The sequence below is a fragment of the Crocodylus porosus genome, unplaced genomic scaffold, assembly GCF_001723895.1.
Source record: "Crocodylus porosus isolate Cpor-Errol unplaced genomic scaffold, CroPor_comp1, whole genome shotgun sequence".
NCBI lineage: Eukaryota > Metazoa > Chordata > Crocodylia > Crocodylidae > Crocodylus > Crocodylus porosus.
In genome coordinates this window covers 24,242,387-24,250,914 of record NW_017728951.1, presented here as the reverse complement: position 1 = coordinate 24,250,914, position 8,528 = coordinate 24,242,387, and positions in this window count along the sequence as shown.

Sequence of the window (8,528 nt, the reverse complement as noted above, 5' to 3'; positions counted from 1 at the left end):
TCCACCCTCACGGTCCGTGGTTCTATGATCTAGTGGAATTTAGTGCCCTGATTTGTATCAGTGTGTATAACACAAGTGCTCCCATCACTAACCCCTGTGTCTACATTCATAATGTTTCTGCGGTGCTGCCCATCTTCAGAGTGCTGTGCACACGTTGAATTTGATGATCTCCTTATCAGTTTGCCCTTCTCCCAGATAAAATAACATCCTTCCCCAAACCTCTTAATGGGAAGACTTCTGTTTTTCATGGGCAGCACCATTTGTCCTGATGACTCGCACAGGGGACTGATGACTTGTTTGGGGCATCACTGACATCTGTTCCTCTACCCACGGCCCAGATGAACAAGGAGCAGGCACTCTCTGAAGAGACCAAGCTGTTTCACTCGGACGCGCAGCCCTGTCAGTCCATCTCCCCACCTCCATAATCCAACGCCTAATCTGTGAGTTTCTCTAAACTGAAAACTTCAGAGCAGATCACCCCAGGCATGAAGATGGGAGGGGAGCATTGTCTTACGATTAAGACTTGTGACTGGGAAGCAGCTGTGGGTTCGACACTAAATAGGCTGCCTCAGGCCACTTCTTCCAGTACTGCATTGTACCCAGCTGTAAAGTGATTAGGAGATGAATTTCTGGATGCCTGCAAAGCCTGGTGAATTCCTCCAGCGCCTTGCCAAGCACTGGTCGACATGCAGGGTCTTATGCCTGTATCTGTTTTAGGAAGGGATGTGATCTTTCTACTAGAATACCTGACTTGGCCAAACCCTTAGTGTGGAAGCATTTACCTCGGGACAAGTGTAAGGACTTCCATTTCTTTGCAGAAATCAGCTTTGCTGCTATAAACACCTTGAAGTGGATACGTGCTTGTGTCTGCCACCGTGGGGCTGTTATCCTGGACTCTCCCTGGTGCAGCTGGAGCTGGAACCACTGTTGTCTGTAGTCAGCAAGCCTTTGGTAGCATCCAAGTGTCCCTTGGGCCAGACCCGTGGCAGTCTCGGTGTCACTGTTCTGGCCCAAAGAGGTGGGATCCTATTGCACGCGGCTGCGAGGGCCCAGCGAGGTCAGGAAGCAGGCAGCAAGCTTGCTCGTTTGTCACCACGGTTGAAGCCAGTGGAGAGCGTCTCCCAATGCTTGTTCTCATGGTTACCAATGAGGAACTTGATGACGAGGAGAGAATTGTTCTGACTTTGGGGTCAGCTGGGTAATGCAGGCAGCAGGATTTAGAGCCTGACTTTCCTGTCTGCTGGCCTTATTCTCAGGATGCAGCCAAAATCATCTCTGCGCAGCAAAGCACTGTGCAAGCATCCTCCCTAATGCAAAACATCCACAGCTTCCCGAGAGTGGTGGACATCCCCGTTGTGGGACGCAGTCCGGAGCTGGATGCTGCAGTCATGAAGACAACCAAAGGCAATTGTACATGGATCTCGCCCAGGAGCTCCAGTGTGGATCTGCATGATGCGGGACCGGGAAGTCTACGATCAAAGTGGATGGGTGATGGCAGGCTCTGGTGTGGGTGTTTCCTGTTGTGTGCTGTTGACCAGTCATATGGCCCTGTCATTCCCTCCAGGCTGTATTGCCATCCTTTGGGGGGGGGGGGGTAAAGTCCTGTACTAGATGTTTGGGGCCAGACCTTCATTTTTATAGAGCCACTCCCTATATAACAAGCCCCTCTCCTCTCTGCTGCAGCTCGCCACCACCTTCTCTGGCTGCAGGTCCATCTCTTCAGCCCATTCAGAGCTCCCTATTTGGCAGTCAGATGTCTCTGTGGCTTCCCTCCCTCTGACTTCTTCATAACCATCAGCTCCCTCTGCTCTTTCCGTCTTCATCTGCTGAAGCACCCTGGAGGAGAACCCCTTTTAGACACCACCTTCACTAAATGAGCTCAGTCTCCTGCTGAATGCAGAGCCAGGCATTGCTGCTGCTCCCTAAACCATTAACATCTGTCTGTTCAAGACCTTTCACATTTTGGAGCCTTGTCTCTGGTCACAGCTTCTCTCTTTGAGCTCCCTCCTGTTTTCAGTCTCCTCCTTAAAAGTGATTTTTCTCCTTAGCTGACAGGGTCTCTCTGCCAAGGGTCACATGATGCTGAGTATTAGGGACGCCATAGAAAATATGTTGTAGGCTCCAAAATCAGAAAACAATTATTTGGAAGCCCGAGGGCTCGATTCTCATTTAGATAAGGAGGTGCACATCAGTGGAGATCATGAAAACATTCCTCCCTGTTCATGCATGGCTGGGTTTGCTGAGATGAGAATTTTACTCTGGGTTGAGCCGGAGATCAGCGAGCTGAACCACTTTGCAGGGGGCTGGCTGCTGTCCTGGGCTGTGCCTTGCTGTTGGGAGCCCCTCCATCACAAATGCACTTGTGTGTGCGCACGAGTGTACTTTAGCCAGCCGAGGCCATGTGCTTTCCATTGCTGTATCGCACAATAGGCTTTAGAAACTGGTTAATATGGAAATAGTGGTATCGTGTAATGAGCACAGCAGGGATTCTGGAAGTGGGGGTAGCACCCGGTCCTGGCTGCAGCTCTGCTCCTGACCTGCTCAGTACAGGTCATTTGATTGCTACAAGGTGCAGCTGGAGCCATATCCCTGCACTGTCCCCCTTTCACTTGCATGCTTTGGGGATAGAGGGTCATATTCCTGCAGTGCCTGCCTGTCACTCCTTCTAGAAGCATGAAGCTGAGGAAAATCTGGCACAGCCTTCCCAATCATCCGCAGCCTGTGTCCTGGCACCACAGGATAAATAATGGCGTGCATGGAGATCTTTGGGCTATGGTATACAAGAGCAAATGTTGTACACAAGACCCTTCTATTTTAAGAAATTTTTTTTAAGCTAATTGCCTTCCAGCCAGACTCAAAGCAGATGATGAGCAGGAGTCTTGCGTGCCATACTTGCATTCTGCTTAAGCTCTGTAGGGCTTCAAGCTTTGGACTTGCTGAAGTCAATGGCAGCAGTCTTGCTGAGTTCGATAGGGCTGGGATTTTGCCAGGGTTGGTTCCCTCAGCACAGGGAGGGATTGGGGCTGGAGGGCTTTGCTCAAGTGAATAACTCTGCGGTGGGCAAGGAGGAGAGGTCTGTATCTCTACTGTGGTCCAACCTCTCCCTTGGAGCATCCTACTTTAATAATGACTCCTCAATGCTGCTTGGACAGACAGGTTACAGCTGGTGAAGACAAATCTTCCTGTTCTGGCTGAGCTGACTCAGTTCTTCTAAGCACAGCTTGCTCCGCTCTGCATTCAGAGCTCGTCCTGTCCCCTGTGATATACTACTAGCAAGAATTATCTGGAAATATTCTCACTCATTGGAAATAAATCATGGCTTTGTGATTTTTGGTTAGTTTTTGAGAGGTACTAAGCCAGAAACAGTGGCCACAAAACAACCACACATTGGCTCCGCCGCCGCTAGTTTCTGAGCTGACTGTATTGTGATCCTTGCTGGCTTCAGCCTTCACTTACTGACCTGAGAAGACTATTTAGCCATACGCATCCCACGTGGGGCTGGGTTTTGGATTTTTTTCAGATTTTCAGGCTCCCAGACTGTATGTTGCAGTACGGTGGCAAAAACACATCCATCGCATGGGTCCTTTGCTAACTGAAAGTGCTGTGTCCCTGAGCCGTGCATAGGGAACCATCGGAGACGCCTTCAGATTTCATTCCAGATGTACGTTGGGATCTGTTGTGAAGTCTGAAAGGCTGAAGAGGGTTCAAAGGGTGGTGAGACCTGCGTTACTAAAGGAGCTCGTTCATAGTCTTAGACATATCTGCATTGGTTTACTTGAATAGACCAAGGCATGATTGAGATCCAGCAACTGCAACTCGGAGGCTCAACAAGGTCAAACCAGAAATAGGATGCAAAAGTAATTAAGCACTGAGCCTGTTCATCAATGTGGTGGGGCAGTCTCACTCGCTTGGAATGTGATTAAAATGAAGGTTTTCTTGAATTCAACGCCCACATTTCTTGCCAATCCTGGCATTAAATCTTACAGCCCAGACCACCGTTCCCACTGAGCTCGGCAGGTGTATAGGTGGGCACGTACAGGTTAGAAACAGTCACTGTGTTGAGCTGTATATAAAATGAAGGGACCAAAAATCGTATCCGCTCCTGAATGAAGAGCAGATAGGTCTGCGGTGGCTTGAATACCACCGCCAGGTTTCTGGTGACAACATACATCATGATAGCGGGGCAGGCAGAGCCAGGTGTGTGTGAACACTGGAAGATCACTCTCCTTTTGAAATGTGTGCATTTACAGTGACTGCATCTGACTTCAGTTTGTGGCCAGATCCATCATGCACACGAGGAGCTCTGAGAACAGAGCAGATCGGTCGGATAGATTATTCAAACGAGCCCCTGCGGCCACGCACGCTCTCCTCCGCTCCTCGCTGGGTTAGGTTTTCATCTCGGTGTTACAAGCAGCTTGTTTTGAAAAGCACACGGGCCCATCCACGGCTGTCAAGCTGGAATTCAGGCCGACGCTCGCCTGCAGGGTCAGGCCTTGGTCTTTTAAGGTAGGGAACTCCATTGTCCATAATGATGTTATTTGTCCGTCGTTGTGACATCGTCATCTTCATCCTGATTTAGCATCAGCTCTGAGCACATTCAGAACAAATATATATAATATTTTTTAAAACAATGGTCCAAGGTGGCACAGCAACCAGAGGCTGCTGGTTAATTTTATCCCTGTAATTCTGAATTATCCAATTAATTAAAATGGAAATTCACTTCCCCAAAGGAAGCGATTAGCTCAGAAGAGTCTTGAATGGCTTCTCTAGAAACAGCAGAGGATGCAAGTGGTGGCTTCCAGAAAGCAGACTAGAGTATCCCAGGTAGCATCAGCATTTTGTCTCCCCGCCGTGCCTGGGGGAGGACCTCGTTTCAGGGTGTCTGAGAACTCGGGGTTGTTGCACTGGGTTGTTTTTTTTTTGGCGGAGGGGGAGGGAGGGTTGGGGTTTGTTTTATTTTTTTTTTTAATTGCCTCTTTCCAGGGCCAGAGAGCTACAATGAGATCCCTAACTTCATAAAGTAGTAGATAAGCAGGCATGTTACGAGGACAGCCAAAATAAAGCAAGCCGCACCATGAATCATGGTCCATGATATTGAAGATCTGTCCCTGGCAGCTCTGAAGTGCTTGGAGAGGAGATGCCTGAAGTTGAGGCACTCTGATCTCTCGGCACAAAACCCAGAGCTTTATGCACACTCTGTTGTCTTCTTTCCTTGCCCTTAGTCCTCTTTGTCCTTGTACAGGGCACCGTTGCTTTGCTCTGCCCTATGGGCTCTCACTTGAAGGGGAGATGTACAATTCCACTGGTTTACAGGACATACTGGTCCAGGAGTGAGTGTTAACTAATCTGGTTCAAGTGTTTCATCTGTCTGCTCCTGCCCTACAGTAAGCAAAGGTAAATCTCTGTAATTTATCCCTGAAGGAAAGAGCTAAGTTGGATTCATCTGCATGGTGGGAAGCCCTCTTCCCTTCCTTTTAAATTAGCGTCACAGTATGCATGTCCATGCCACAAATATAGGAGTGTGACAGCCCTATGCAGAGATGACTGCACTGGCTGGCCATTTTGAGCAGACTGGAAGACGGGCGTATACCCAAGGACATGTCGTTCTTGTTCCCTCCAATAGCAAGATGTCCCAAGCTTCGTTACAAAGACGCATGCAAGTGAGATAAGAAGGCATTTGGAACTGATCCGAAACAATGGGAAACCTTGGCAAGTGATTAGGAATGAGCGGCATCATCTCCACCATCCACGACAGAAATTGGCTCCTACAGCTTGAAGAGAAGAGAGTCCATAGGACACAAGCAGCTGGCGAACCACTCAACCACAACACATACACTTGCAACCACTGCCACAGATCATGCAAATCTCAGTCGCATGAGACACTGCAAACCACCTATGTCGTAGGCTGCGATATCCACCATCTCTTGCAGACGGAAGGGTGCCAACTCAAATACAGGAAAAGACACGGGAGATGTCTCCCCACCTCAACTGTGATCAATCTTGTGATCAATCTAGGCCTTGATTTCAGTGCTTCTGGGATGAGCCGGCTGGAAGACAAGGATCATGGCTGTAGTAAAGGACTTGAACCACAACCATGAAGCTCTTACAAGGCACTTGAGAGTTGGAGATCTTTGCAAAATAACAGAGGACCTGTGATACCACCGCCTCACGCCATCTGATCTCACCCCTTCAGCTCATTTACAACCTTGCCTAAAGCACGCACTAAATGCCTGCTCCGTAACAGCTGTACTGTTGGGTGCATGTGTAGACGTGCCCACTGAGTAGTAAAATGGAGCTGTAAATCATTACAGACGCATCCTGCTCTGTCATGTTCTCTCCGAAAAACTCCAGCTACTTAGCAGGGTTGTTGCTGAGAGATCAGGATGACGTCAAATGTGCAGTCAGAAGTGCTGACAACGCCAGTCAAGTGTTTGCAGTGACAAATAAAGCAGGGGCAGGTTATATCCTTGCTATTGTTTGCGTGGGCCATGAGGCAAGTCATGAGGAAGGTAACCAAGGCATTTCATAGATAAATGGGAGAACACATGGATGATCTCAGTGTTGTTGAAGATGCAGCCCTGCTTGCTTCAGCCCATCATACAACAGAAGAGAACAACTAGCTCTGAAAAGGCACAGCAAAATGAGCTGGCGTGTACATGAGTAAGGGGAAGGCAAAAAAAAAAAAATATATAAAATATGGCTTTTAATGTTCCAAAAGCAACTGGCAGAGTAGATGGGGAAGGATTAAAAGACACAAATCCATTTTCCCTATCCAACAAGCTGGAGGTGTAACAGTGACACCATACTAGATGACAGATAGCAAACAAAGAGCAAAAGCTGCAAGCCACTCTCAAATGGCAAATGATTTGGAAAAGAAGCACGACAAGATGCACTGACACAGCAATGTGAATTTTGAATATTGTCATCGTGTCTTCCCTCCTGTGGAGAAGACTCATGGAAATCCACAATAGTATGTGAGAGGATCGATTTATTCCACAGTAAACACCTCCTCGGAGTTCAGTGGAAAGAGTTTATTACAACATCAACCATTTTAAACAGACCAAACCAATGCAGCCTCGAGCACAGCAAGATGACGGTGGTGAATGCATTTAGGTTGTGCTTTCAGATAATCACTGTGATGACTTGCACTTCAGGTAATAACCTCATAATTAATCTTCCAGTGGACACCTCCTTAGAAAGAGAATAAGAGGGGGACCTAAAAAAAAAAAATGATATGAAACAAAAGGAAGAAAAGCTCAGTCTATCAACATGCCTCTCCAAAAACCTGCACCGATCAGCAGGGGATCATAGTAAATGGTGGGATCTGGTGGATGTTGAATGCACATGAAAATGCAGAATGATCAAGAAGAGGAAAGCGTGTGTTTGTAGCATGCTCTGTCGTTGCGTGTCTGCAGTTCCACAGATCATACTGTCCAGAGTCCAGTCAGTAAAGCACCAAGCCTCCTGTTTAAATGTGTGGGAGTGGGCTGCATTCGGCAGTGTCTGGGAATAGACCTCCCCGTGCAGTAAAGCTACCTTGGAAGCAGAACTAAAGGTGTACTATAAACAGTGTACGTGATCTAGTTAATGCATGAGTACTGTTAATTTAATGGCTGGCTGCTTTCAGAGGCTGCTTGTGCTATTATAGGGATTACCCACATGTCTTCAGCCCAAGCAATCAGTAGCTTTCATTTTCCAGGATCTCCTTTATCTAAGTAAAAGGATTTTTTTTTTTTTTTTTTTTTTTCCAATTCAGCTATACATGGCACTTAATATTCTGCCTGTGTTTATGATGGTGCCCACAATGCGCTGGCTGTTTTCAGTCCTTATCCTGAAGAGCTCATAGTCCAAGGGTAGACAGACAGAGGTTAGGCCACAGGGAACCAAGGAAGGAGTTTTGTACCGCTCAAGGAGATTCACTGTTAGTCATTTATCAGAAGTGGATCTTTAAGAGGGATGTAAATACCAGGAGCTTTGAAGAAAAAAAAAAAGAAGAAATAGGGAATTTCCATGCAACCTAATTGGATTTGGTGGAATGACCTTTCCAGAAGTGGATGTTTCAGATGGTAATAAATAAAAATGGGATAAAGGCCTATTACCAGACTTCTGCATAGTGAATTAAATCCTGGGGAGACTCTGAGCCTTATAGGCACACCTCTTTGTTTATCAGAGGCAAAATAAAAGGGAAGCTTGAAAATTGTGTACAACACAGCTATAGCGAAATCTAAGGGGACCACTGTGTCTTCAGGCTAACCTGCCTAACACTCATCACCTACTTATTTTTGTATCAAAGTTGGAATTTTTCTTTTTAAAAGATGTCTTGCTACATTTCCATTTTTTTAACCTAAACAATAGATCATTTCCTCAGTGAGGACTACAGAAGAAAAAGACTTGGGGGTCATCATTGACCACAAGATGAACATGAGCCTGCAATGTGATGCTGCGGCTAGTAAAGCGACCAAAATGCTGGCGTGCATCCATAGATGCTTCTCGAGCAAATCCCGGGACGTCATTCTCCCCTTGTACTC